Source organism: Euprymna scolopes, chromosome 1 (genome assembly GCF_053919585.1).
Source record: "Euprymna scolopes isolate OS-2025 chromosome 1, ASM5391958v1, whole genome shotgun sequence".
NCBI lineage: Eukaryota > Metazoa > Mollusca > Cephalopoda > Sepiida > Sepiolidae > Euprymna > Euprymna scolopes.
The window spans coordinates 119,471,291-119,498,813 of NC_136482.1; the positions used below are offsets into that span (position 1 = coordinate 119,471,291).

Here is a 27,523-nt window from a genome sequence, read left to right on the forward strand (position 1 = left end):
ATATATATATATATATATATATATATATATATATATATATATATAAATATATATATATATATATGTTTTATTTATATATATTATATATATATATTCCATACATATATATTTTATATATATTATATATATATATATCATATATATATACATACATATATATACATACATATATATACATACATATATATATATATACATATATATATGTATATATATATATATGTATATATATATATATATATATATATATATATATATATATATATATATATATACATACATACATATTAGTGTTGGGGTGATTAATCGGAATAGAAATCGGGAACGGAAAAAAATCGGAGCTTTTGAGGGTATAGAAATCGGTATCGGAATCGGAAAATTTGCGTCTATTTCTCGATGCCAAGACCGATTCCTTGAATTATCCTTTTTATTCGATTTTGGTTTAAAAACTTCTTCCTCTGCTTCTAGCAATAATAAAATACTAAATATTTATTCTTCCAACCCCTCAACCATTTCCTTACCAGTGTGTTTTTACGGTCGAGAAAATATTAGCCCATTTAATATATGTTTTTGCAGTGAACGGGACGAAATACCACTTTTTTTAGTTAAATATTTAAAGATTTATAAAGTATCGAGACCGGAATCGGTAATGTTATTAGAATCGGCAATTTACTACGGAATCGGTAATTGTCTCGGAATCGGGTAAAATATCGGTACCGTCCAATCACTAATATATATATATATATATATATATATATATATATATATATATATATATATATATATATATATATATATATATATATATATACGTTTTATTCTTTATTACCGCATCTTTCTGTTAAGTTACATTATTGTTTCAGCCACCCGGCCGTTTTTTTGGCCGCCTGTAGCTTCCTTAGACTTCCTGTAAAAGTCTGAGGCAGCTACAGGCGGCCAAAAAAAAAAAAAAAAAAAGGCCGGGTAGCTGAGAAAATAATGCAAATTAACAGAAAGACGCGGTAATAGAAAATAAAACGCATTTTTGCTCTACAACAGTATTCAGCACTTTCTCCAGTTTTTATTAATTACCATTTCTACTATATATATATATATATATATATATATATATATATATATATATATATATATGTATATATATATATGTATGTATGCATGTATGTATATATATATATGTGTATGGATGCATGTATATATATATATATATATATATATATATATATATATATATATATATATATATATACGTTTCATTCCACTGAAAAACAACGCTATGCAAACTAAATCAATTTTCCCCTAGTAGAACATTATTAGGGAAAATAATATTATTCATAATTCTGTGCACTTTACATATGATACTGTGCTTTGTACTAGCGTGTCAGTAAATGAATAGTAAAAACTGACTATAAGTAGCATGTATGCGATTTGTTTATTGTTTTGTATAATGATAACTCTTTGTAAGTATGAAGAGAATTTTATCAAATTATTTGAGACGAACAATACATTGGTAATGGTGGTATTTTTTTAGTACAGAACAAAACGCCTAAAGTAACGTGACCGGGTATACTTAAAATGTTTGGTAATCAGACTGCTTTGTTTATGTAAACAAAAGCACCAACATGTAATCAAATCAAAGGGTAATATAATTATGTTTTGCAATGAGATCAAAACAAAACAAAAAAAATGTGGAAGCTTTTTTTGTATATCGAAAATGATGACAAAATGGAGGTTTATATTTCAGCCGTCCTTGTGTTTGAATAAAATACAACAAGAAAAAAAAATACTTGTTTTCATATCTCCAGGATGTGATGCATCGTCAGTTCGCACAAAGATGTGATGCTTATTTCTGTTCTTGCGGAACGTATCTGATTTTTATTCAGCAGCGTTTATACACACACACGCACACCCACACACACACACACACACACACACACACATATATATATATATATATATATATATATAACAGATTACGTAAAACTTTAGACATTCAGTGCGTCATAATTTCGAAATCAAGTTATGTTATATGCACAATTACACACAATAGCGTTTCATGCTTTCGCTATAATCAGTGACGGAAGCGACCATGACAGCTTGTGCTTAGATTAAAAGGTTGATACAAAATCACATTTTCCTCTGTTTACTAGGACGTTACCTCAAATACACCATCAGCCGTAATGAGCTTTAATAGAAATTTACCAGTTATGAATGCCATATACGGTCCAAACTTTAAGACGGGCAATATTGCTTAAACGAGAGGATATTTTATACGTCGCTCAACTAAATATTATTTCTCAGACAATGTTGAACTAAAATACTTTATAAAGATCTAATTATTATAAAAATGATGTTATACCTACAGACAAATGGTTCATGCTTCGTAGTATTTTTTTCTAGAAGTGATGATTGCTACTGATAAGGAAATTCGACTTCAGTTACAGTAAACCCTGACATGATTTGCTGTGTTTACCACTTACCCCGTCGAATATTTTTTTATTACGGTCATATTACGCAATGCTTTTTTCATATTAAAAATAATATGAGTATGTATGTTTTAGCTTTGATTTAATAACTCAAGTAGAGATATATCATTTTTCTTAACTTAAGATAAAAATGCACATCGACATTTATTTCTACTGCAGAGGGAAACATTTTACAGCAGTGACCCTGGATATATGCATTTCATCCTAATGGATGTCATTATTATAAATAAGTTATATAGACTTATTCAGAAGCATAGTTGAAATGCATTAGCTATCGCTACTGTACAAGAGTGTATGTCAATATATGTACGCAGGTTTAAAATCGGATTGAATGAGAAAAATCGGTTAGAGATAAGCAGATTATTTATTTAATGCTAAAAATAGTAAAGGACTATGCTATTTGGCAAGGATACTATAAAATATGGTAGAATATTGGACGCTCCGAGTAGTGGGAGGTGAGCACGTGTCATGAGGAGTAAAGTTCATAATAAGAGTATTAGTAGTTTACATAAAATTTCGCGGTTCTTTACCAGCAAGTCCTTCTTTATCTTAAAATAATAAGGTTGCTGCCCTGGTCAGATACTATTTGTCAGGTTAGCACATTAAATTAAAATATCACCGTTCCCAAATCTGCTACATACATTTAATAATGTATTCGGTAAAACAAATAATCTTTATTTATCATCAAAACCGTCCACCATATATAAATGTAGTAAGTTTATCGAATGCATAGTATCCACCAGCTTGCACTATAGTATTATTCGCTAAGTCTTTGATTTTTAAGAAAATTTGAACAGAAACTATGGTTTTTCATTGCATCATAGTAATATTTATTTATAGTTATTTAATTTTTTTATTAGAATTAAGTTGTGTTTTGAAAAACATAATTAAGTTAATATATTTGCGAGTAGTAATGTGAGATAAAGAGTAATTTTCAACTATAAAAAATGAATTACTGAAGCATAACACAGTTAAATAGATATGCGCATATCAATGTAAATCAGTGATATCCAATACTCTGGCGGTATCAAAATAAATCGAAAACATTAAACATATCAAAATAAATTAAAAATATATTTGTGAATTGAAATCTCTAGTGGAGTCACGAATTACAACACAGTTTAAATGCAATTGAATCATTTTATCTGATTAAAATTCGATCGACCCATATGTTACGTTCTGTTTGACATTTAAATATATTACAATCAGCTAAAAATAGAATTATTAGCATTTATCTTTGTACGTCACGAGTGTTTTGATCATATGCCAAACACAAAGAGTACGAATAGTAACTGACATTTGCACTATCGTGGGAGCGCGATAAGCTCGGAAAAGTTCATTTTCGTTTTTATTTGTATTGGTAATTAGAGAAGGCGATGTACCACACACAGATTCAATGTGTGATACATTCGTGTGGACGAAGAATGCATTGCTCATTGAAAAAAAAAGTATTATTCTCTATTTGGATTGACATTTATGATTAAGTTGTGAAAACGCTTAAACCAACATAAAAGCCTCTTTTTACAACTAAGGACCTTCCTTGAGTTTAATCATGCATATAAATGACAGACTACGATAAGAAAAAAACCCTCAAGGATCAGCGAATATAAAAAGGCTACAGTTAGACATAAACAATCTTCGTTAGCTTTGAAATATTACACCCAGGTAGATAAAGAATATTCCAAAATAGAAACAGCAATATGAATATGAAGGTGTGTGCATATATATATATATATATATATATATATATGTATATATATATATATATATATATATATATATATATATATATATATATATATATATATATATATAAGAAGACGATAGAGCCTCAGAATACAAAAGCTATTTGCTGTTAAAAGCAGCTGCGTGTGTTATTGTGATGCACCCATAAAGCATTATACAACGTCTAATAGAAATAAAGCGAATATGCCGCATCTAATATTTCAAATTATGACATATTAAAGTAGTAACGGAGTTCAAGGACTTTTATATTTAGCAATCACACGAAAACCAGTGCGTCAGCATAAATATCTATAAAAAATGGTCCATACAGTTTATAATTATCGGAAACTATCATCTATGGCGGTAAATCTGGAGATATCTCCAAGTCCATCTTGGGTATTAAATTCCTTATTGTTATTATTATTTAATTAACAATGTCTACGATCATAATTACTTTGTATGTAAAATATACTAGCATAAACGGAGACGGTTGCGGTAACGTAGACAGCAATGTGCATTGGGACTTACGTAAGACATTTCTAAGTTCTTATACATAAACGTCTCTGTGGATTTCTACGTTGTGACTTATGTCAATATTAGATTTGATATAGAATTAGCCATTAATGAGACAAATTGAATCGATCAACTAAACGATGTTTGAAAAGAGCGATTGATAACAAAGTTTCTTTACGCATGGTTTACGAAATATTAAGGCTTTCTTTCATATTTTAGGCTAGATTTTTATTATTCTAGCTCATTTCCAAAATGTTTCTCCTGCTGATAAACCATAGTATCTGTGCTATATTGTAGGATTGATGAAAGATTAATGTAAAACATGTGTAACTAATACATAGTGTTTATTTAACACGGTATTGTCAATATAATCAATACCCTCCACGTAAATGCATATAAATATATATTCTGCTTCACACTAAATAAGTGTGTAGGGGTTAAAACACTAGCATGCCCACTAGGATTGCTTGGGAGTATCATCTGGAAATTTCATCGTAATTGTTGTGGCGCCACCCACTAATTTACATATGTTGATAATATGTCACATAAATACCAAGACTCGGTTAGTATGAGTGTGTGTTAACCAGAAGCCACCGAAGGCCGAGCCGAGAGTAGATATGTTCTCCAGCCAAGACTCTCTTACCTGACAACAATTATGTAAATATACTGTAAATATACTTTTCCTAATACACGTCGTATTGATCTATCTTTGTTGAGTCTTCAACTGTATTGCCTTATAAGTTATTTGCAAATATAGCAGTTATTATCCGACTTAGTAAACATATTAATACCTTGCATATATGTCAGGATTCATTTAACGACAACACCTATAATCTGATTCTTAATAAATAAATATGAATATGAGTTATATGATGTGGCTTCATCAAGGTTGACATTTATTTGAATTTCTAGGCTCGATCATCACAGTGGAAAATACAGTGAGCTATGCTCATTAACATATATTACTTGCGAGGTAATATCTGAAGAGAAAAGTAAACACATGAAAGCATGCCACACTATGGGTCTCTACTTCAAGTTAAAATAATCAACATTATGGTGATAATTAATTTGCCTAATATTTAGTAATAACAATTATGAAATAACTATAAATAACAGTAAATAATAATAATAATAATAATAATAATAATAATAATAATAATGAGAAGTAGATAAAGAAGACGAATAAGAATAAGAATAAGAAGAAACCGATAAAATAATGAATAAAGCTATTAAATCGTCATGCCGTTTAACATCATTAGATAGACTTACATTATTAAGTATAATTATAGATTTTAAAAATATATCCCACAAGATTGCGAATGTAATGAGATGACGGGAACGGCCTGATTGAACTCGCTCTACAAATGCAGCAAAACATTATTAAAATCCAAAGCACACAGGATGCAGTGTCTTCAGTGGATAATGCTACACAACGTGCATGTCTGTATAAGACTGTATTATGTAACAACAGCTAGAAATATTTTAAAAAAATATGATACTCTAATAATAAATGGGAGCATGTGCATGAATAAATATGTGAGATAATATCAAAATCTGGGGGGTTTCCACACAGTAAATCAAAATATAAGGCGTCCTTATTCAATATTTAAAAACATTACTTTACAACGGGGCTTACATATGGTTTGACAGAATAAAATCCCCTTTGAGATTTTATTATTCAATCTAGCAGTTTACTCAAAGTTTCCCGATCGTAAATTACAGATAAAAATCTATTTTAATGAACGCGAAATTCTTATGTATTACAAAAGGAAAGAGGTTAATGATTAAAGTTGCGTTAAATTACTTTTTTTCAAAATGAATTAAAACTGACGGAAAGAATCTGACATGTGTGTGCGAGTTATATAGTTTTCTACTCGAGCTGTACCATAACTATAAGGCCAGATTGATACGATGTTCAAAAATTGTGTTTCAAAATGACATGTGTCACAGCTGTGCATGCACAGTCATGAACAAATTTTTAAAATAGAACAAAAACACATATCTTAATAGTTCATATATCAAGTGTGAAGACTATAGATCAAAAATTAAGTGTGAAGACTATAGATCCAAAATTATTTGATTATGTAGGTTCAGACTAGTCATTTTTACAAATTCTCATTTTATAGACATATAGATGAATTGCTTTTTTATTTAGACATTTAAAGAGAGGATGATAAAAGTTATTGAGTGTTGAAATGTTATAGGTATCCAATTTTCGGCATTCAAAAATATACCTACACCAATGCAAACCTATATATCAACTTTCCTGCGTTTTTCTTTCCATTGAAAACATGTCTAGGGTTACACACCATAATGTTTTTTTAACTTGAGAGAAACCGGTGTGCCAACATAATAAATCGGGTGTATATGCTGCCAATCTAACATGCACTAGTTTTATATATATATATATATATATATATATATATATATATATATATATATATATATATATATATATATAAACAAGAAAGATCAATGGAAAAATTCGTTATTATGACGTTTTTGAATTTTTTAGATGAGGATTTGTTATATGTATTATTGTTCATCTTGAGTGTGATTTTCACAACGTTTCGATCCATGTAACCCCCGACCTTCTTCAGGTGTATCTTGTCGTACTCAGAATGTTTCTGCCGAACTCGACAATTTGGACGGAATTTCGAGCTAAACCCCTTATTTACTTTACGGGGATAGCGTGCTCTGGTTTCGTCATTCATAGTTGCATAGGCCTCCTAAGTAATTAATACATGTATTTTTTTATTCGGTCGCCCAAACCGAGGATTGAACCTTTAACCTTTAGGAGAATCTCACTTTTACAATTGCTTTTTCCCAGAAACAATCCCGAGTTCGACAAGATACCCCAAAGATGATCTGATGTTACATCAACCGAAACATTGTGAAAATCACCCTCAAGATAAGAAAGTAGTCCGATGAATAATGATACATTTCGTAAGTAGATATTTATTATCCAGAACAAGGACAATCAATACTTGACTAGTAATTTAGTGTTTCTACTCTCTGCGGTGATGAAAACAAATGCTAATATAATATCATGACTGAGGAGAAACTACATTTGTTGGTTTCCCTTGCAGTGTCATGCATATAGCTTCACAGTATAACCACGGCAACGGCAATCCTGTAGCTTCAGCACCACGGTACACTGATATTGTATCTGATAATGCCTGCTATATATGAAAGCATACTCCGATAAATATTAACTATTGGGAAATTAAAAATATATTAAAAATGTGTTCTACAATAGATATTTCTTAAAAGAGAAAACAAAGGTGATGTGTTTATAGTTTATGACCTCAATTTTATTATTTTAAGCTAGGATGTATAGAATTACAGAATTAAAGTAAAATTATCGTCGAGTTGCTGTCATCCAAAAAATAATTTGCTTGCTGAACTGAACAAACAGAATAAAAATATTCTGTGAGTAGACTTACGCATTTCAAAAGCTATTGTTTCAAATAGAATATACGTAATATAAAACGTCTAGATATACAGCATATCACACATGTATTTTATCTAACGATAAAATCATTGCTTATTAAATACGCAATGATTCATCACGAGCTAAAAGTGTGAAGCAACGTGAGCGTGATCTGCAAGCACCCAATTCCTGAACTGTCATCCGTCCGGTGATATGAAGAGAGGAAATCCGTCCGCATCACATGAAGTGAACAATAGCGATATTGGATTCAGTACAAAGACCATTGGCGTGCATACCAATATCTCTGACAAAGAAGCAAGTTAGCCGTTGACTTTATATATGCATACATACTTTAGTAATCTAAAGGGAGTAGATGATTCGTATACAAGGGTAGCGCATTGTATTATATTCATGTAAAAGTATTTATTTAAATATATTAAAGGATGCCCAGAATTAAATAAAGCCTATTTAAGTATACTTGGATATAGGCACTATCTATATTTCTATGTATCTATCTATATCTATATCTATATATATATATATATATATATATATATATATATATATATATACATATTTGTATTGTTTTTTTAGCGTTTTATGGGTAAGAATTCCAACAAAGTGCTCGACTACAAAGAAAAAATTGTAATATAAAATACTTTAGGAAATTTTACGGCTATATTAAACAATACCTTAATCCCATATATATATATATATATATATATATATATATATATATATATATATATGTAAATTTTAGAAAAATAAAAAGACCTAGGCATTACAAGTCAGTAAATGATATCAAAATAGCTTATATCTGATCTGTTAGAACCTGATAACAGAACATATTAACCAAAAATAAAATGAAATAACACCACATAGGATACTGATGAATTAATCAAATTATTAGCGTATACATACATATATATATATATATATATATATATATATATATATATATATATATATATATATAATAAAAATACAATACATATATGGATAGATATATATATATATGGATATTTATATATATATATATATATATATATATAAATATATCAAAAGAAAATAAAATATAATAGAAAAGCAAATATTTACGAGTTACCCACCCCCTTTAATTAAAATAAAAAAAGTACAAATTAACAAGATAGAATAATTACCTCCATTGGCCCAACCAAGAATAACCGATTAGAACGGAAGCTATCTCAATTAGGAACAGACTATAACAACGTTAATTTAAACATATCTTTACTTAAACATACATTAAATAAAAAAAACATTAAAAAAGTAGAAAATTGATATTAAAATAAAATAAAATATCCAGAGATAGAGATAAGCTATAGTTAAATAAAAATGAGCATCATTATAAACAATGGATGCGGTCCTGTATTTTCCTCAAAAAAAAGATCACAGAGTCTAACATTATTACATTATTTACCATTAACCGTCCCCTCCCTTATGTTAGTCTGAAAACCGACGTTATCAATGTTATTTTTGAGTTTGTATACTATTTAAATATATATATATATATATATATATATATATATATATATATATATATGTGTGTGTGTGTGTATGTGCGTGTGTGCGCGTGCGTGTGTGTGTGTGTAAAATTTTATCTATAGTCAGGTGTGGGCTTATGTTAATAAATATTTCAAGTTTAATATATGTACAGTAATCAGGTAACAAGTATCAATGAATTTAAAGGAGATAATAAAAAAGCAATATACACTCTTTTTTATATTCAGATAAACATTTGAGCAGGCTACAACAAATATTATGACAGTGTTCATACTATTAGTAATAAATAACGTATGCACTCAACGGGATACATCAAGTCATTGTCTCTAAAAAATAAGTTTTTTTTTTCTTTGAATAAATAACAATGAAAAACTAAATTACTTGAATAAAGCAAATAAAAACAACACGCGTCATGTGTTTACACAAACATTTTATCAGACTATTATCACACTCTACCCTTCTAATTATCAACGCACTGTTGACCAAATTTTATCCAGAGAGACTCTTTGGTTGTCTTATTTTTTACTGCGGGATTAGCTTGTTTTTTTTTCTATATTTTCTTAGTTATATACAGGGTGAACAGAAAGTCCTTTGACCAATTCAAAAGTGGTTTATTAATAGAAAATTACAAAAATATGAATTAAACATGATTAAAATTATAAGTTAGGAAACCAAGAATAAATTCAAATTATTTATTTTCAATGTGATTTCCCTTCCTTTCGATTAGACGTTCAATTCTCTGTCTGAAGTTACCAACCGAGGCACGCAGCGTTTCCTGGGGTATTTTAGCCCATTCACTCAGAAGAGATGTCTTCAAAGCATCAACACTTGGATAAGCGATAGAACATACCTTTGCCTCCAACAAAGACCACACCGAAAAATCCATGGGATTCAAATCAGGCGAGTCAGGAGGCCACATCTCCTTACTCCAAAATAATGGAAAATGACGTTGGCACCAGTCCTGAGTTTTTCTGGAGGTGTGGGATTGTGCTCAATCTTGTTGGAAGGTGAAAGGCTGATCTTTGAAGTGTTTCTTCATCTCTTCAAATGCTGGAACCAAAATATCGTTAATGTAACGATCTGTGTTGATCTTAACCCCCTGCTCCACGAAAATCAGAGGCGACTTCCAAGATTTGGAGACTGCAGCCTACACCATGAGGGAAGACGGCTTTTGTTGGCGGAAAACTATTCTCACGGAGTCATCAATGTCTGCTGAAGATTTTGCGTAAACTCTGTCGTTCTGGTTGTTAACAGTTGTGAAGAGTTTTTCATCAGAAAAAACGATCTCTCGCTCTGCCGTGCCAGCCTTCAGTTCTCCAAGAAAAAGCTTTGCTCTTTCAAGTCTCTTGTGCTTTCAGGCAGATGTGAGGTGCTGTCTCTTTCTCATCTTGTATGGGGACAACTGGAGATCGTTTTTTACGATGGTTCTCATCGTGGTCACGCTCACATTCATGTCTTTAGCCATTAGTCTTGCAGATCTCTTCGGGTTCTTCCTTACCCTCTCCGGGCAGCTTTAATTGCCTTCTTGGTTCGAGCAGTGCGAGGTCTTCCACTCCTAGGACGGTCTTCAGATGTACCAAGTTCCTTAAATCTGTTCACTACATGGTACACGGTGGATTTAGCCACTTTCAAGAGCGTAATAATCTCTGAGTTTGTCCTTCCCGCGCAATGAAGACGAATTATGGCTCATTTTTCTGAAAGTTTAAACAAAATTATTTTAATATTTCTGTTGAAAATAATTAGATCAATAGTTAGACTAAATACTTAATTTAACAATATATAATTTTAAAACTAAAAATGGTCCAAGGACTTTCTGTTCACCCTGTATACTTTACACTTGAACTTTATATAATTTTCTTCCCCGTTTTGTTTTCTTATTCTATTCTCATCCCCTAATTTCTCAATATGCAGTCTATAATCACATGATTCCCACGTGTGTATATTATTATACCTGAGTAATTAATATAATTTGATTTTCCTCTAGATTCCATAAACGGTTCTCGAATACAGGAACTTGAATTGTACTGAGTAGGTTATTATTTATACATAACTAAATGACCAAAGCATGGACGCCATCTGTTTTGTGACTATGATAATCCGTCATACGTTTATAAATAACCTAATATATATATATATATATATATATATATATATATATATATATATATATATATATATATATATATATACATATATTAGTTTATTTATATATATATATATATATATATATATATATATGTGTGTGTGTGTGGGTGTGTGTGTGTGTGGATGTGTGTGTGCATACTAGCATGGATGCCCAGCGTTGCCCGGGTCTTCGGAGGTGTATGCTGAGCAAAAAAACAACAAAAGGAACCGTCATTTTTTTTTTAATTTTGCCCTCATTCGTACCCTTTACATGTATCGTGTTGGGTTCAAATCAAGTTATTAAGTTATACCCATGGCCAAAGGAACTATATCTTAAATTTCAAGTGTTTAGACCCCAAATTGTCGGAGGAGTTTGGTAGAGTAATCAGAGATCAAATCGTTGAAGTTTGACTCCTTAGCAGCCGAATTTCTGGCCGACACCCGATCACGTAGATTTTCCCAAATCTCAGTACCCGGTATATCAAATTTCGAGTCGATAGACTAAATATTGACAGAGTTTTTGCATACGGAAATGTACACAGAAAAACACACACAGACCCACCCACGTTCACTTTTATAGGTATACTAGCAGGGGTGCCCAGGTATAGTGAGATGTATGTTGAGCCAAAAAAAGTGGTCAATTGATTTAACTTTGACCCCTATTATGACCCCTTAAAATTAATTCTTTTAGGCTCAAATAAAGTTATTAACTTAGATCCATGTCCAATGAACCTATATCTAAAATTTCAAGATTGTTGGAGGAGTTTGGTATAGTTCTAAAAGCTCAAATCGTTGAACTTTTAATCGCCAAATTTCTGGCTTAAACCCGACCATATCGATTTTTCCAAATCTCAGTACCCTGAATATCAAATATTGAGTTTGTAGATTAAAAATTGACAGAGTCATTGCGTGGGGAAATGTATACTACACACAGACAAACAGTTACACAGACAGACATACACTTTCACTTATATATATATATATATATATATATATATATATATATATATATATATATATATATATATATATATATATATATATACTAGCAGGCCGCCTTGCATTGTCTGGTCGAAAAAATAGGCTTTAATATGATATTGTGATCAAATTGTCATCAAGCAAATTACATTTTGATAACCCCTCTATACAATACTGTATAAGAGCCCAGTTTTATAGAGGACTGTGTACGTACAATATTACCAACCTGTGTGGAGCACATCTGTTATAAAATTAAATGTTGTTCAGATCCAAATATTATTCTAGTCAGCGAGATACTGTCGCATGACCCAAGTGACCACCTCAGTAAAATATAATCTGAAGCGGCTGTTTTTTTTTCTGGATAAACTTATTCATTATTATTAAAAAGAGGTTTCCAATAATTGACCGATGTATCAATATATTTATTGCTATCAATTTTTTCATTTAGTAGAGTTTTTTTATTGTAATTTTATGCTTACAGAAGAGCATAAAATATGCATATTGGTTTTGCCACCCTTCATATTTAAATCTCCAAGGATACATATTACACACACACACATATCATTCATCATATTGTATGGTAACCTTACTGACATTTTGTATTAATACAACCAAATTTACATGGTCAGGTCACCAAGCATGCTAATGGTCCGTACAAATAATCGATTCAAACCACAACGTCTCATTAAGCGACTCTATTAATACTTGCTTTTGACAGAATAAAAAACTTCTAAAATATTTCGTCATTTGAGGACTGTTTTCTTTGTGGAAATACATCATTTATTAAATCACGTGAGGAGGACTTTTGGCTTTAACAAACGATTTGCTTGAAGCATTGCCGTATCGCGATTACGTAAAGTTGTTTATATAGAAGTTATATAATTTACTCTTCTTTTATTTAGCAATTTTAATAAGCTCGTAAATGCGTTAGTTATCACTCTTATATATATATATATACACACACATATATATATATAAATAAATATATATATAAATATATATATATACGTGTGTGTTTGTGTGCATACACGGATAGTTATATATATATATATATATATATATATATATTCCTATGAATTCGTTTTTCAAGCGAGTGTATTTAAGTTCATATCAAAATCTTTTTCTCTATTTATTTAAAAAGAAAATACAATTTTGTTATATATGAGCAGTAGAATTGCATCCACTAGCAGAAGATCTAGCTAATTTGAATATTCTTATAAACATTCATTTTAATAAATTCCCTATTAGTTTCTTCGGGTTTCTTATCTGATGATCATCTTTAGTTTACTATTACGTGTAATTATATTCATGCAGATGTTCTATATGATTTATACTTGCATAATATCTGCGAAAAAAGTTTATAGTAAATACAAAATTGTTGCCATATATATTTATCTATACGTATATATTTTTGTTTAAAAAATTTTCCTACCAAATTCCTCCTAGAGATTTTTGGTTTACAGACATGAACCGTCATATATAAATATTTGAATCCATACAAAACTTTATATTTGGGTTTTAGCCCGTAAAAATATGTGCAATAGTGAGAAAAGTAAAAAAAGAAATTGCCAGGTGAATGTTGAACGCCGCCATCAGGAACGCATAACGTAGTAGCTATTGGTCCATGTTTTAATTTTAAGCCGTGTTGTATATATGTCGTCATGGACCAATAATTGGCGGCAGAGGTAAAAAAACAAGTCGCAAGGTGAAGGGTTGGATTTTAATACTCGGTGGTGGCGCAGGAGTCTTTATTTTTTTTTTTAACTTTTTAATTCATTACTATATATTGCATCGAATATCTATCTATCTATCTATATATCAATATATCTATCTATATATCTATAAAAGTGAACGTGTCTGTGTGTGTGCATTTCCCTACGCAATGCCACTGCCAATTTTAAGTCTACAGACTCTAAATTTGGTATACAGGGTCAAATGTTTAAAACAAATTGATATATAGGGGCCAAATTTTCAAGAAAATGACGTTTTTTTTTCTTTTTGCTCAACATACGCATCCAAAAACCTGCGCAAGGCCGGGCTGAAATGCTAGTATGTATATATTTTCAGAATATGTGAGAGAATATATAATTATTTCGACTGTCAGACAATACTGTGGCTCTTGCTGGCTGTAGTGTTGTCTGGCAGTGGAAATAATTATATGTATATATATATATATATATATATATAAGAAGATAAAGTTAAGAACATACAGCGTAAAGTTTCATAGACTACTTATAACATTATTATGCCAATAAGTCTTACAGAAATGGAGATAAGGGAGAAATCTCTTTAGGTAATATCATTTCGAAACGAAATTCTATATGTCAGTAAGGAGAACAAACACACATCGTACAAATATAAAGAAAAGAAAGCAACACCGAGTTTGAAAACAGTCACATTGGATATGGAAAACATATTAAGATTAGAATAGGAACATATATCATTCGGCCCATTAATATAAAATGAAAGAGAAAAAAACAGAAAAAATATACAGGCTAAACATATACCAAACAATATATGAGAAAATCAACATACTTAGAATTTTCTTTTATACTATAAACATATTTTAACATTTCAAAACATTATGTGTTTTAAATATCTTAGGAAAATATATAAAAAACTATTAAATTATATATAAATTAAACACATCAAATGAAATACAATTACGTAAGACAAGAGTAAAAAATTAGGCAATGAAAATTATGAATGTGTAAAAGTAAATCTACACAATCTATTGGATAGTAATCATTTATTAATTTTGTGTACTTCTGAATGAAATAAGATGCAATGTGCTAAGGTATGTGCATTTATCACAACTATTGTAATCTTTGTAATATTGTATTATTCCAAGCATATTGTGCGAACACTTTTTCGCTTTAATCTGTTGTAGCTCCAACATCACTGACGTATATTATCTTGTAATATTATGGTATACTGGTGTTTGCGTAGCTGCCCGTGTAATAACGATACATCTGTTTTCATACTTTCTCATATTTTCCCTGAATTTACATGGCTTGATTCCAGTAAAGATAAATGACGATTTGAAACAGTCGGTATATAAGCGAATAACATATTCTATCACCTGGATCACTTATTTATTACCGATCGAACCTAAAGTCGCTTTACGCAGTGATCCAACATGCATAAAAACAGGGTTACTAATGAAAAAGAAACAGACTACGGCTGCATTTTTCTCTGGCTTATTGCAATATTATACAATGAGAAAACTGATAACTTTGTGTTTTTTTTTTCTTTCAAAGATATGGATTTAAAGAAAAGTGTAAATAAAGACAAAATAATTAATCCGGGTAAGGAATGCTCTTTCCATATTGATACTACATGAAGGACCATTCGGTCACGTGCTTCTACAGACGAGTTTGGAGCTTTCACAACATTTGAGAAAACGGTATGTACGGGTATTGTATATTCCTGAAATTTTTCGTGTAACAGATATACTGTCAAAGATATTGTTAATTGAATAAGCGTTACATATAAATAACTGTACATATTTTGAATAATCATAAACACATAAATACCTCTGATAAGCTGTTTGGAAATTATGAATTATAGATGGAATTACTCATTAATTCTAGACGAACACTGATACTAAAAATATTATGATATGTCTGCTAAATACCATACATTAATAAGATATATTAATTTTGTCTGCTTACTTTAATTGCTCGTCTTCCGAAAACACGCAGATAACATGTCAGATTAAACGTAAATAGCCATGAAGAGGTGTTAATATCATTTGCAAACTTTATCATACATCCGACGTTCTTGACGGAGACTGTAAGTGAGATTAATAAATTTTATTGTATTTCATTAATTTACGAGATTACTTATATCTATTAGGAATGAAATTCGATACTACTAATCAAATGTCATTCACCAAAAAGGTATACCAAGACGACAAACATGAAAAAGCGGGTAAAAATAATATAAATATAGATTTCTAGACATCTATGCACATCATACCTCGTGGATCGAATGCTAAGGGGGTACTCTGTATTCCTCCCTCGGACACCACATCATAAATTCAAAAAATATTTTCATTTGAAAATAAATGCATAAAATAGTAACACGATTAGATTATGAGCACACAAAAGAAAAATTATCGGTTTACTTAAATATAATGTTTCTAATGAAAGCAGTAAATGATTGTTGGTTTACAATACTATTTCTTCAGTATAAGCGTTGTTAACTTAAGACTTTCCGGTTATGTTTCACATGATTGACGGCAAACTTATGAAGAATAGAAGTAAGTGAATATTATAAATGAATCTGTAAATCCTACAAACAATTGATCAACTGTAGACATCCCCAAATACCGGATATTGTTTTTTTTTTCTGTAATCGCTTCTTCCTGTCAGCTTATAGTTTATGGAACTCTTCGTCTCTTCTATCTATTCTTTTCTACTGTAAAACTCTGTTGAAATTCACATGTAACGGCGAATGATACGTTGAAATATATATATATATATATATATATATATATATATATATGTATATATATACACATATATATATATATATATATATATATATATATATATATATATATATATATACACACACTGGGTGTATAATTGCTCAACTTCCTAATCCTCTGTGACATTTTTCAACTCAGATTAAATAAACACTTTCTATGGTGAATTTAAATGAATAAAATATCATGACTGATAACACCAAGTGCATTTAAGAAAAAGGTGATGTGGCTTCTTATTAGCGTTCATCTTCTCAATTCAGAATTGGATTTTTTCTCATCACTCCCTGGCCTTTTCTACTATTTGGATATTATGATTTGATTCCTTTTCCCTTTGATGTAAGACATACCACATTTGCCAGAGTGTTCCACGCGTATTGCTTTGAAGCATAATGAATTAAGGGACTACTGAAGCAAGTTGTTGTTCTCTAATTTACATATAAGTTTATGGTTGTGTATGTGTGGTCTTAACAAATGCATTGCTTCGTTGATGATGAGATATAAAAAGTATACAATAGTTTCAGGAAGCGAAGTTTACAGTAATTTGCTTCACATATCTCACGTACCACTAATAGGTGGTCATGATTATAGCTCATAAGAGACTGCATGTCAACTTTTGTATATTTTTTTACGTTTTATGTAAACTAAATTTATAATGTTAAGGTCATCCTTGTAGTAATAAAAACCTCATTTACTTTTTACAATGTTGCCTTCTATATTGTGTGTGCCCATGTTTTTATTTAAACTTTCCTTTCTTGAGCAAATATTATCGAATTATTCTGGATATATAGTATCTCTGATCTTACTAATTCGTTTACTATGTATGGATGAATTACGAGTCTTTGGAAATTCATATAATTCAGGGAAAATATTTCAATTAATGAAACAATTTCACTAGAAAAAAATATACAATGAAACAATTGACAGTTTTAAACTAATTAGCTACATGATGTAAGTAGTCTGGAAATCAACAAAGCTGATACATTCTTCCAATTAAGAATCTGATGGGATTATGATGCCGCCGCAACAAAGGACATCGCAAGGAAGATAGAAAAATTATTCCGGAGATTTGTCAAAAAACTATCACGTTTATGATCAATTATGATACAAATTAAATTAGTACATTGCCTTTAAAATGGATTTGAAACATTAATCTTTTGTATATAAAGTATAGTCTAATTCATGTTTATTATTTTGACTGGTATTCTTTACGAACAATATGTATTAAACAATGTTGACTCGATCCGTACGTCCCTTCTTAAATATATTATATATAATCACATTTATAATTAATAATAATCAGTATATTATTCATAGTAGAATTATAGACCAAGTTGCAGAATTTTTTGTTCGGTATTATAAGTTATACATTGTTTTCAGTTAGAGATTCCCGCAATACGCTTGCTTTTATTAGAAATTCGAACTTCCGAAGGGAAGAAACATCCCTGTTTTACATATTATATGATTTTCCTTTGAGTTTGGATAATTGTAATTTAAAAATTAAAACTCTCCGTAAGGACTTATTCGATTAAAGAAAGATAATTTTGAAAATAACAGTTACAAATTTATCACATTAATGTATCGTTTTGTGAGTGGGTGGGTGTATATGAGTGTGACTGTGCATTTACGTGGTTGTATAGACTTACATATGTATACACGTTTTATACACACATATATATATATATATATATATATATATATATATATATATATATATGATGATTGCAACATCTTGTCAGACGAGTGCCACTCCCTCAGACACTGAAAGTTCATGATGTCGAAAATGACATATAGTCCTGCCGGCGAATTCAGATCCTCAAGCAGACATGGCACTAAAGACGGTCATTGGTATACATACATATATGTATATATATATATATATATATATATATATATATATATATATATATACACGCACGCACACATACATATATACACATATTACACCCATATATACATGCATACATACACAATACACATTACGCACAAATACATATACATGCAAACACATGCAAACATACAAAAGACGGTCATTGCCATACATACATATAAATATATACATACATACACACATACATGTCTATAAGCACACGCTCATATATACCCATATACATACACAATGCATAATAAACAAACATACATATACACACCCACATGCATGCATACACATATCCATACATATGCACAAACATATGCAAATACATAATACATATACTTACACATACACATATATATGCGTACACACATGCACATATATATATACATACACTTACCTACATATACATACACGTACATATATATGCATTCATACACATACACACATACATGCACATAAACAGCAACATATACATAAACATATGTATACATACACATACATACATGCATATACACACATATATGCATACAAACATATATAAATGCATATACATTCACGCAAACATATATACACATAGACACATATACATACATATACACACATATATAAATACATATAAACACACATGTACATATATAAATATACAAACACATACATATATAAATATACATACACATATAAATATACATACATATAAACATACATAGACACATATAATGATGTCAGATTAATTCTTACATGCATCCAGCATTTCAGGCGTACGCACGTCACAGCTTTTTTATCGCCAGAGGACTTTTTTTTTATTAGACAAATGCCAGATGGAGTATCTATACAAAGATGATGTTACAGAGTTTTAGCTTTGTACGACAGCTAAACTTCCTTCTCGGTGCAACATGTATACATCCAGCAACAATCAAGAGCAGGATAGCCAGCAACAAGTCAAACTGCAGACCAGCTTAATGCCGGTACTGGTCTCCCGCTTTGTTGTTGTTGTTTTTTTCAATCAGGTATCCGCTTCTCCCAGAGAGACTGCCCTCACCACGCCCCATGGGAGCCCTCTCCATCCCACACACACATGGAAATGAACACAGGCATACATACAGATGTATGCCAACATACATATACATATGCAGACACATGCAAACATACACACATAGTAGCACACAAATACGCATATACATACACATGCTCATACATACGTTCACATAATACACATGAAGGAACATTCCAAAAGTCTTAAATGCTCAATGATCAGGATGACGATGATGGTGATGGACACGATTAAAAAAATGCCACGGATTTACGTCTTGTTCTTATTTTTACCAAAAATGGTTCGGTATAAAACTATCATTTTTGAAGTAGAAAATGGTGATGATGTGGAAAATTTCATCACATTATTTCACAAATAAAATCGACGATGAGTCAAATATAAAGACAGTCCAACCGACATATATTAAAGACGCTTAGTCTTTTTTTTAAATAAAAAGTTTGGTCGAGACTAACACTTTTGGGTAGTAAATAATGATGATATGGAAAAATTCACACATTATGTCACAAATAAAATCGACGACGAGTCAAATGTAACCAGTCCAACCGACATATATTAAAGACGCTTTTTTTTAAATAAAAAGTTTTGGTTAAAACTATATATATATATATATATATATATATATATATATATATATATATATATACAGACGTGTATATACACATATTAAGATACACACCACCATATGTATATGTGATTGTTTTATAATTATCCCTCGTAATTAATTCATGAATAATAATAATAATAATAATAATAATAATAATAATAATAATAATAATAATAATATATGAAAAGCTCTATGTATGTATCTCTGTCTGGTCCGAACCTAAAACTCGCAGAGCTGCGTCACGGGGTTCTAATGCTTGGATTGTTTTAATGGACTTAAGCAAGGTAATATAGTTTTACAGGATCTACATGCGCACAAAATTGGTGAAAATGGTCGTGATACATTTTGTACACCCATCTTTGATCATTTGTATAGTTAATTTGTAACGGTTTATATTGGAATCATGTTGGTACGATAATAACGCTACCGGTTTTGAATACTTCGGGTTCGGTTCTAACCGATGGCACGCACACACTTGTTTTTCTTTTGAAATCACAACTCTATAATAAGTTATATGAAATCTGGACAAATTAAAATATCACATTTAAGCGTATTATATGCCCCCCACCACGCAATGTATAATAATAATAATAATAATAATAATATATTTTTACTATAACCCTCATGCAGTAGAGTTGATTTAACTATAAACCGCGTTTGCATAGCAATGAGGGAGTTATATTTTGCTAATAAATAATATAGCATATATTTGGTCACATATCAATAGGAGTTACAATGATCATCCTCGGCGTGCAACAACCAATTCTTCAATGTCTATTACAAAGTTGGAAGCCATCACAGTGAGATTGTAAGGTTCGACACAATTGATGGCGTAGAGCAGAAAAGTTAAGGTAAGGATATCAAGTAACTTAGAACTAAAACGACATCAACTTTTGTATTTAACGAACCTGGAGAGTAAGAAAAATAGTCGCTAACTATATGCTTTAGAATTGATAAATCATCCATGTTCACATGCAGTCATGAATCGCAGCTTAATGATTGTCTGAATGTTTAGATTCAAACTTACCTAATAGTAACTTAGATTGATATAATCATCGTTTGACTACGGTCAGATTCAAACATTTTACTTGAAATTGTTCGATATTTTTCTCTTAAGAAACATGAATGTCTTTATTCTATCTTACTGGTAATGCTTATTGCGATAACTCAAATGACGATATTGGTATAATGTGTTATTGAGACATAAAAACCCTGGCACTTTTACACTTGAAAACACGATAATAATAACCACGACGATTAAATGGCTTCCACGGTGTGTCCTAATAAAAGTGAAACTACGCGGATTTAAAGACGAAAAGTCAAAGCGCAATTGTAAATATATGTAATTTGGATTTCAATGGTAAAACATACGGAAAGGACTTCCGCAAAAAATATAGCATACACGGCCTGGTGTTCAATTATCATTAATATCATATTGCTTAGATGAAAACTAGCCACACGCCCGTGCTTTAATCAATCCCATGTTTCAATATGATCATCTTTCATCATCAATAACAACAATAATAATAATTATAACAAAAAATATAATAATAATAATAATTATAATAATTATAATAATAATAGTACCTCAGAAGGACATGGCAAAACAATGAAACTAAATTATATAGCAGAAACGTAATAGAAGGGATAAACACATGGACAGTATCACTAGTAAGGTACTTAAACCGTTTATAGTGTTGACTAAAGCACTGTAACAGCTTGATCAGAAGACCAAGAAACTCACGACCATGCACAATGGATTACACCCAGAGGACCATGTTGACCGACTCTGCGTGAAAAAAAAGACGGCGGGAGAGGACTGTTTTTTGTAAAATAGTGTGGGAATGCCACTAAAAAAACTACAATACACATAATTGAGAATACGGAAATGATAATTATGGCAGCGAGAGGCACTGAAAACCTCAAGAAGACAGAAAACAGAGACATAAATAAGACGAGAATAGAGATGTGGCCAGAACAACAATTACACGGGGTATTCATAAGAATGGCAAAAGACGAGCATAATGAAAAGACCTGAACATGGAAGCAGAAGGCGACACGTAAATCGGTAAACTGAATACCTAATAACTCCAGCACAAGATAACTCGATATGAACTAATCACAAAATCGCCAAATCTACAAAACACAAGAAAACAACAAATGCTAACTTTGTGAACAAAAAGGAAAAAAAAACAATGTAACAAACATTAGCCAGCAACATTATTGAAAACGAGAATCCAAATTCTTATGGGATATGAACATACAAACAGACAAGCCCATCCAAGCAAGAATACCGGATGTCGTAATAATTTACAATAAGGAATTTAGCCGTCAAATCTTGGACTTTGTTTTCCCAGCTGACCACAGGGTCAATATCAAAAAAGCGGGAGAAACGGAACAAATACACAGAACTAGGAAGACAACTGAAAGGGATATGGACGAAAAAGAAAATCAAGATAATACTTATAATAGTTGGGCCGCTGGGAACAATTCCGAAAAGCTATGAAATAGATTTGCAGAAATTCGAATCAGCGAAATATCTGGAATGATACAACGAATGACAATAACGAAAACCGCTGAAATATTAAGAACAACCCTTGAAGGCGAAGACGAATAGACATAAGCCAGATTCCTGGGCCAGCCCAACTGCTGCAGAGTCAAAACGTGAAGAATGTAGCAGGGAACTGAAGAACATTAAAATCGCATAGCTGTAAGTTCACGATCCGTACCCCTATCCCCAGCCAGTACCGACTCAACAACCCTGAGAATGATGTCAAAGTATCAAAAAGTAGCAAGGAGTATTGACAGACCGAGGAGAGGGTGCTGACCAAACATCCGCTGGACAAGCGTGAAAAGAACTAGGACCTTGGGGAGGCTTATTGGCACTCAAATTTCAGTTGAGACCAATGGCCGCTCTTAGCGTAAAATAAATGATAAACGGCTGTTGCGATAACGCAAACTCATTTCCAAATGTTGTTGAAAGAAATTTTGATTACTGTAAACCTGGGGAGACTTGTTGTCACTCAGCTTTGAAGGAACTCCACAGGTTGTCTGTAAGGAGAGATCCTAAATAACATGTGTGAAAGATCCTTGTGAGCAAATAATATACTCAAGTTGTGTATTTATATCCCATTGCCTTGATAAAGAAGCTAATTTATCTAGCGCGTTCGGTGCATTTACTTTTACTAAATTTATTGTCTGCTTTGTTGTTTTAAGTTTCTTCAGTTTCCTTTGTACACGATGTCTATATAACAAAAGCTGCATTATATTGTCTTCATTCTGACTGCATGGTTTCGCTTCATCTTCTTAAACTTGCTATCATTCTAGTTTTCTTCGATTAGGCCATTTTTGTATAATTTGTATACATCACTCTACTAACATAATCCCAATGTTAAATCCTTATATGCAGCCAGTCCTCGCGCATATAACATGGGTTGGGTCGCATGCTCCTTCTATACGAGAAATAATTACAACGACCACTTTTAAGAAATTTGCTGCATTCTTTAAACCATCTATACTTCCAAAGCAGAGTACAATAGAAATACGCTAAATGGAAGGGATTTTCGTTTTCTTTAATATCTGACACAGAACACACACGTAGTATGTCAGAATAAAAAGTGGCAACATAAAAATTTGACAAGTCAATGATGCACGCAATTCTGATATGCATTTGTCAAAAGAATAAAAAAAAACTAGCAGACACGCATTGAAAATAGGACAGTGCAAGAAATCTGGGAAACTAGCAGCAAAAAAAAAAAAAAAAAAAAAAAAAAACGTAAGAAGGTAATAGCTCAATTTGTCGGCCAATTCTGTTAAAATTAGACACGTTACAATTCGCAAAATGAAATAGATCTGGATTATTACTGTACCTTCAGCAACTGACGACATATTAATTACATAGCGGCAAATATGATAGAATAGTAACTATTAGCAAAGTAGACATTAAATACACGCAATCTCTAGAAATAACAAGTTCTTTTAGAAAAAAAATGTATGCATACATTTTGCAGTCAGAATCTGCTTCATAAGTTGAACAAAAATAAGACAAAAATTATATATATAAACCTGCAAAAATAAAGTAAAAAGGACTGAGCACGTCTACTAATGACTACTGAAGTTGAAACATATGTATATTTAGAGCAATATTATTAAATTCTCGAGGGAATAATTACATAAATATTGATCGACGAAATGAATGCATACGTAACAAGAGAAGGAATCAATCGGATTGTAAACAAAAAAAAATAGTTTTAACTAATTCAATAAGGTTTATCTAGCAGGAACCCTAAACCGGCGTTGCCTGATAGTAGTATCCCCCCGCGGATAAATTTAAAGTGCGACTGTTGCTGCTTTTGTTGATGGCAAAAATATACCTCCTCATGGTAAGTGGGGCTTTGGCAATAGGCCCCCTCTAGATCGGCGTTCGGAATTGACACACCATTTTATGAGTAGTGGTCGAATTGTTCCAAAACTTTCAGTAAATTTTAATTTGCTAATCGCTCTCAGGAATCCCACGCGCAAATACTATAAACGAACAACAACAATTGGTGGATGCAGTGTGGTTTGGCTCGCGCAGACAAAGATGGCGGGCAGGGTGTGGTTCAGGGTATTTTCCAGCATACAGTTCAGGGTATTGTTCAGGTCATGGCATTTTTTCTTGCAAAACTCTCGAGACGTCTATACTTAAAGGGAACTAACTTCTTGTAGGTGTATGCACGTTACCATGTAAAATATACACATTTTTTTTAGAAATTGATTGGTTTAAGTAAGCAGAAAATTAAACATACAAAGAGAACAGTTTTCTTTAAATAATAAACAGTTCTTTATTTTACTTTGCCCAATATACACACACTGTTGTGTCTATTATAAACAATAGAAATAGAAAAATTTAAAGATTGAGCCAATGTAAACCGTTTTAAATATTAAATATAAGAAAATTGAAACTGAATCATTATATAATTTGTCAAAGAAATATTGATAATATACCTGAAGGAAAGAAGTCGGAAGAAATCAGGCCAAAACAATGTAGTATTTTTAGTAAGTTATTCTGTGTTAAAGCCCTTATGGTGAAATAGAAGAACAGTGCTTTATTTTTGATTACCTACTTGCCTGTCTCCAAAAAAAATTTTTTAAATTGTTCACGCTCTGAAAACAATTGTCAAGATCGAACGTTCAACGCTAATTATGAAAGGGAGTGTAAAGAAACGAAACGCTTAACCCGACTGCTCTACGACAAACGTCTGACTTTACCACCATCGAAATTACTGCTTAAAACAATCTGTAATCATTCAGTAACTGAAAGTGACTCACTTGTTCTGTTGGCATTGCTAAATCATGTAATGTAAACCGAAGCATATCCTCCGTGAAACTAAAGTAACAGTTTATTTTTGGGCAGGTTTGTCGTTTAGTTGCACAAATATCCTCGAAGCCTTTAATCCTGCAAAAAACATCCGTTGCATTCGACACTGCTTTTGCTTAATGTGAACTGAAGTTTGTTTATATTAGAAAATGCAGGAAGTACAAGTGTTTTAGAAAAATTAATATCTACGATATATTCAATTTACAACTAAAAGAATTTTAAGCTCATAAACATATAACGATGTCTCGCCATGTATTGGATTATTAACAATATCTACGATTATTTGTAACATAAATTATATATTTACGTAAAATAACAAATTAACAAGTTAAAAAAGAAGGGTTGTTATATGAATATGTATCGAATTGTTGCGAAACACCCTTTGTTTCCAACGTAAGCGATTTATATAAAGCAAAATGATTTAGCACGATATCATGAGTGTAAATTATCAATACCACCTACATAATTTAAATATTTTTTGCTTAGAAAAATGTCTCAATATATCGCAGAACATTTTTCGTAAAAACAGCTGCGATTTATGATCACAGAAAAATTATTTATAATAAAATATAATTTAAGGCAATCATACTGAAATAACAAAGAAAAACTATTTTGGTTAAAAAATGGCATTTTTCTTATAAACGTGTGTTGATCCGTCGTAAAACATTATTTATTTATATCATCAACGATTTATATAAAGCGAAATCATTTAGCACGGTAGCATAATGTAAAAAAAATAAGTAGCACCTACGATATATTTAATGTAAGACTTTGTTTGCTTATAAACATGCCTTGATGTTCCGCAGAACGTTTTTTGTTAATGACATACGATCTCTACGATTGTTCTTCACGTACAAGCAAACAGGAAGACGATGTTATGTATATACGTTTTTAATTGTGATTTTTCGTTCAATAATAAAGAGTAACCGTATTTAAGTGTATGTGTATGAACGGTAAATATGTATGTAGGTGTTTTTCTGTTTGCAATAATATCTCCTGCAGAGACCGACGTCATATGGAGCATTTTTGACGTGGTCGTTTATGTACAAAATATTTTGATTGGAACGACGACATGTTGGGGTATTTTCGAAATCCGTTTATATAGGAAATATATTAATTCCGGAATATAAAAATATAAGATCTTAACCAACCATACCCGGAGGATTACATTTAAGGAAGCCGTTAATATTGATGAGTGACAGGTTCATACAATGGTATAACCATCTGTATATGATCAAGTTACGATCGTATAAAACCTCTAATCTGTATAAATTGCAGAACTCCTGGTGATAACTGGGGTTAGCAGGACTTAATATTTGACGTGAGAAATAGGAACTGATTCTTCTAACTTTGGTTTCAATTGTGAT

General features: G+C 31.1%; 1 protein-coding gene across 6 annotated transcripts in view; it reads right to left on the reverse strand.

The window, feature by feature from the left end:
• Window positions 1-27,523, reverse strand: part of LOC145267860 (uncharacterized) — a 2,055,798-nt gene that overhangs the window by 1,857,385 nt on the left and 170,890 nt on the right. The window lies entirely within an intron of this gene.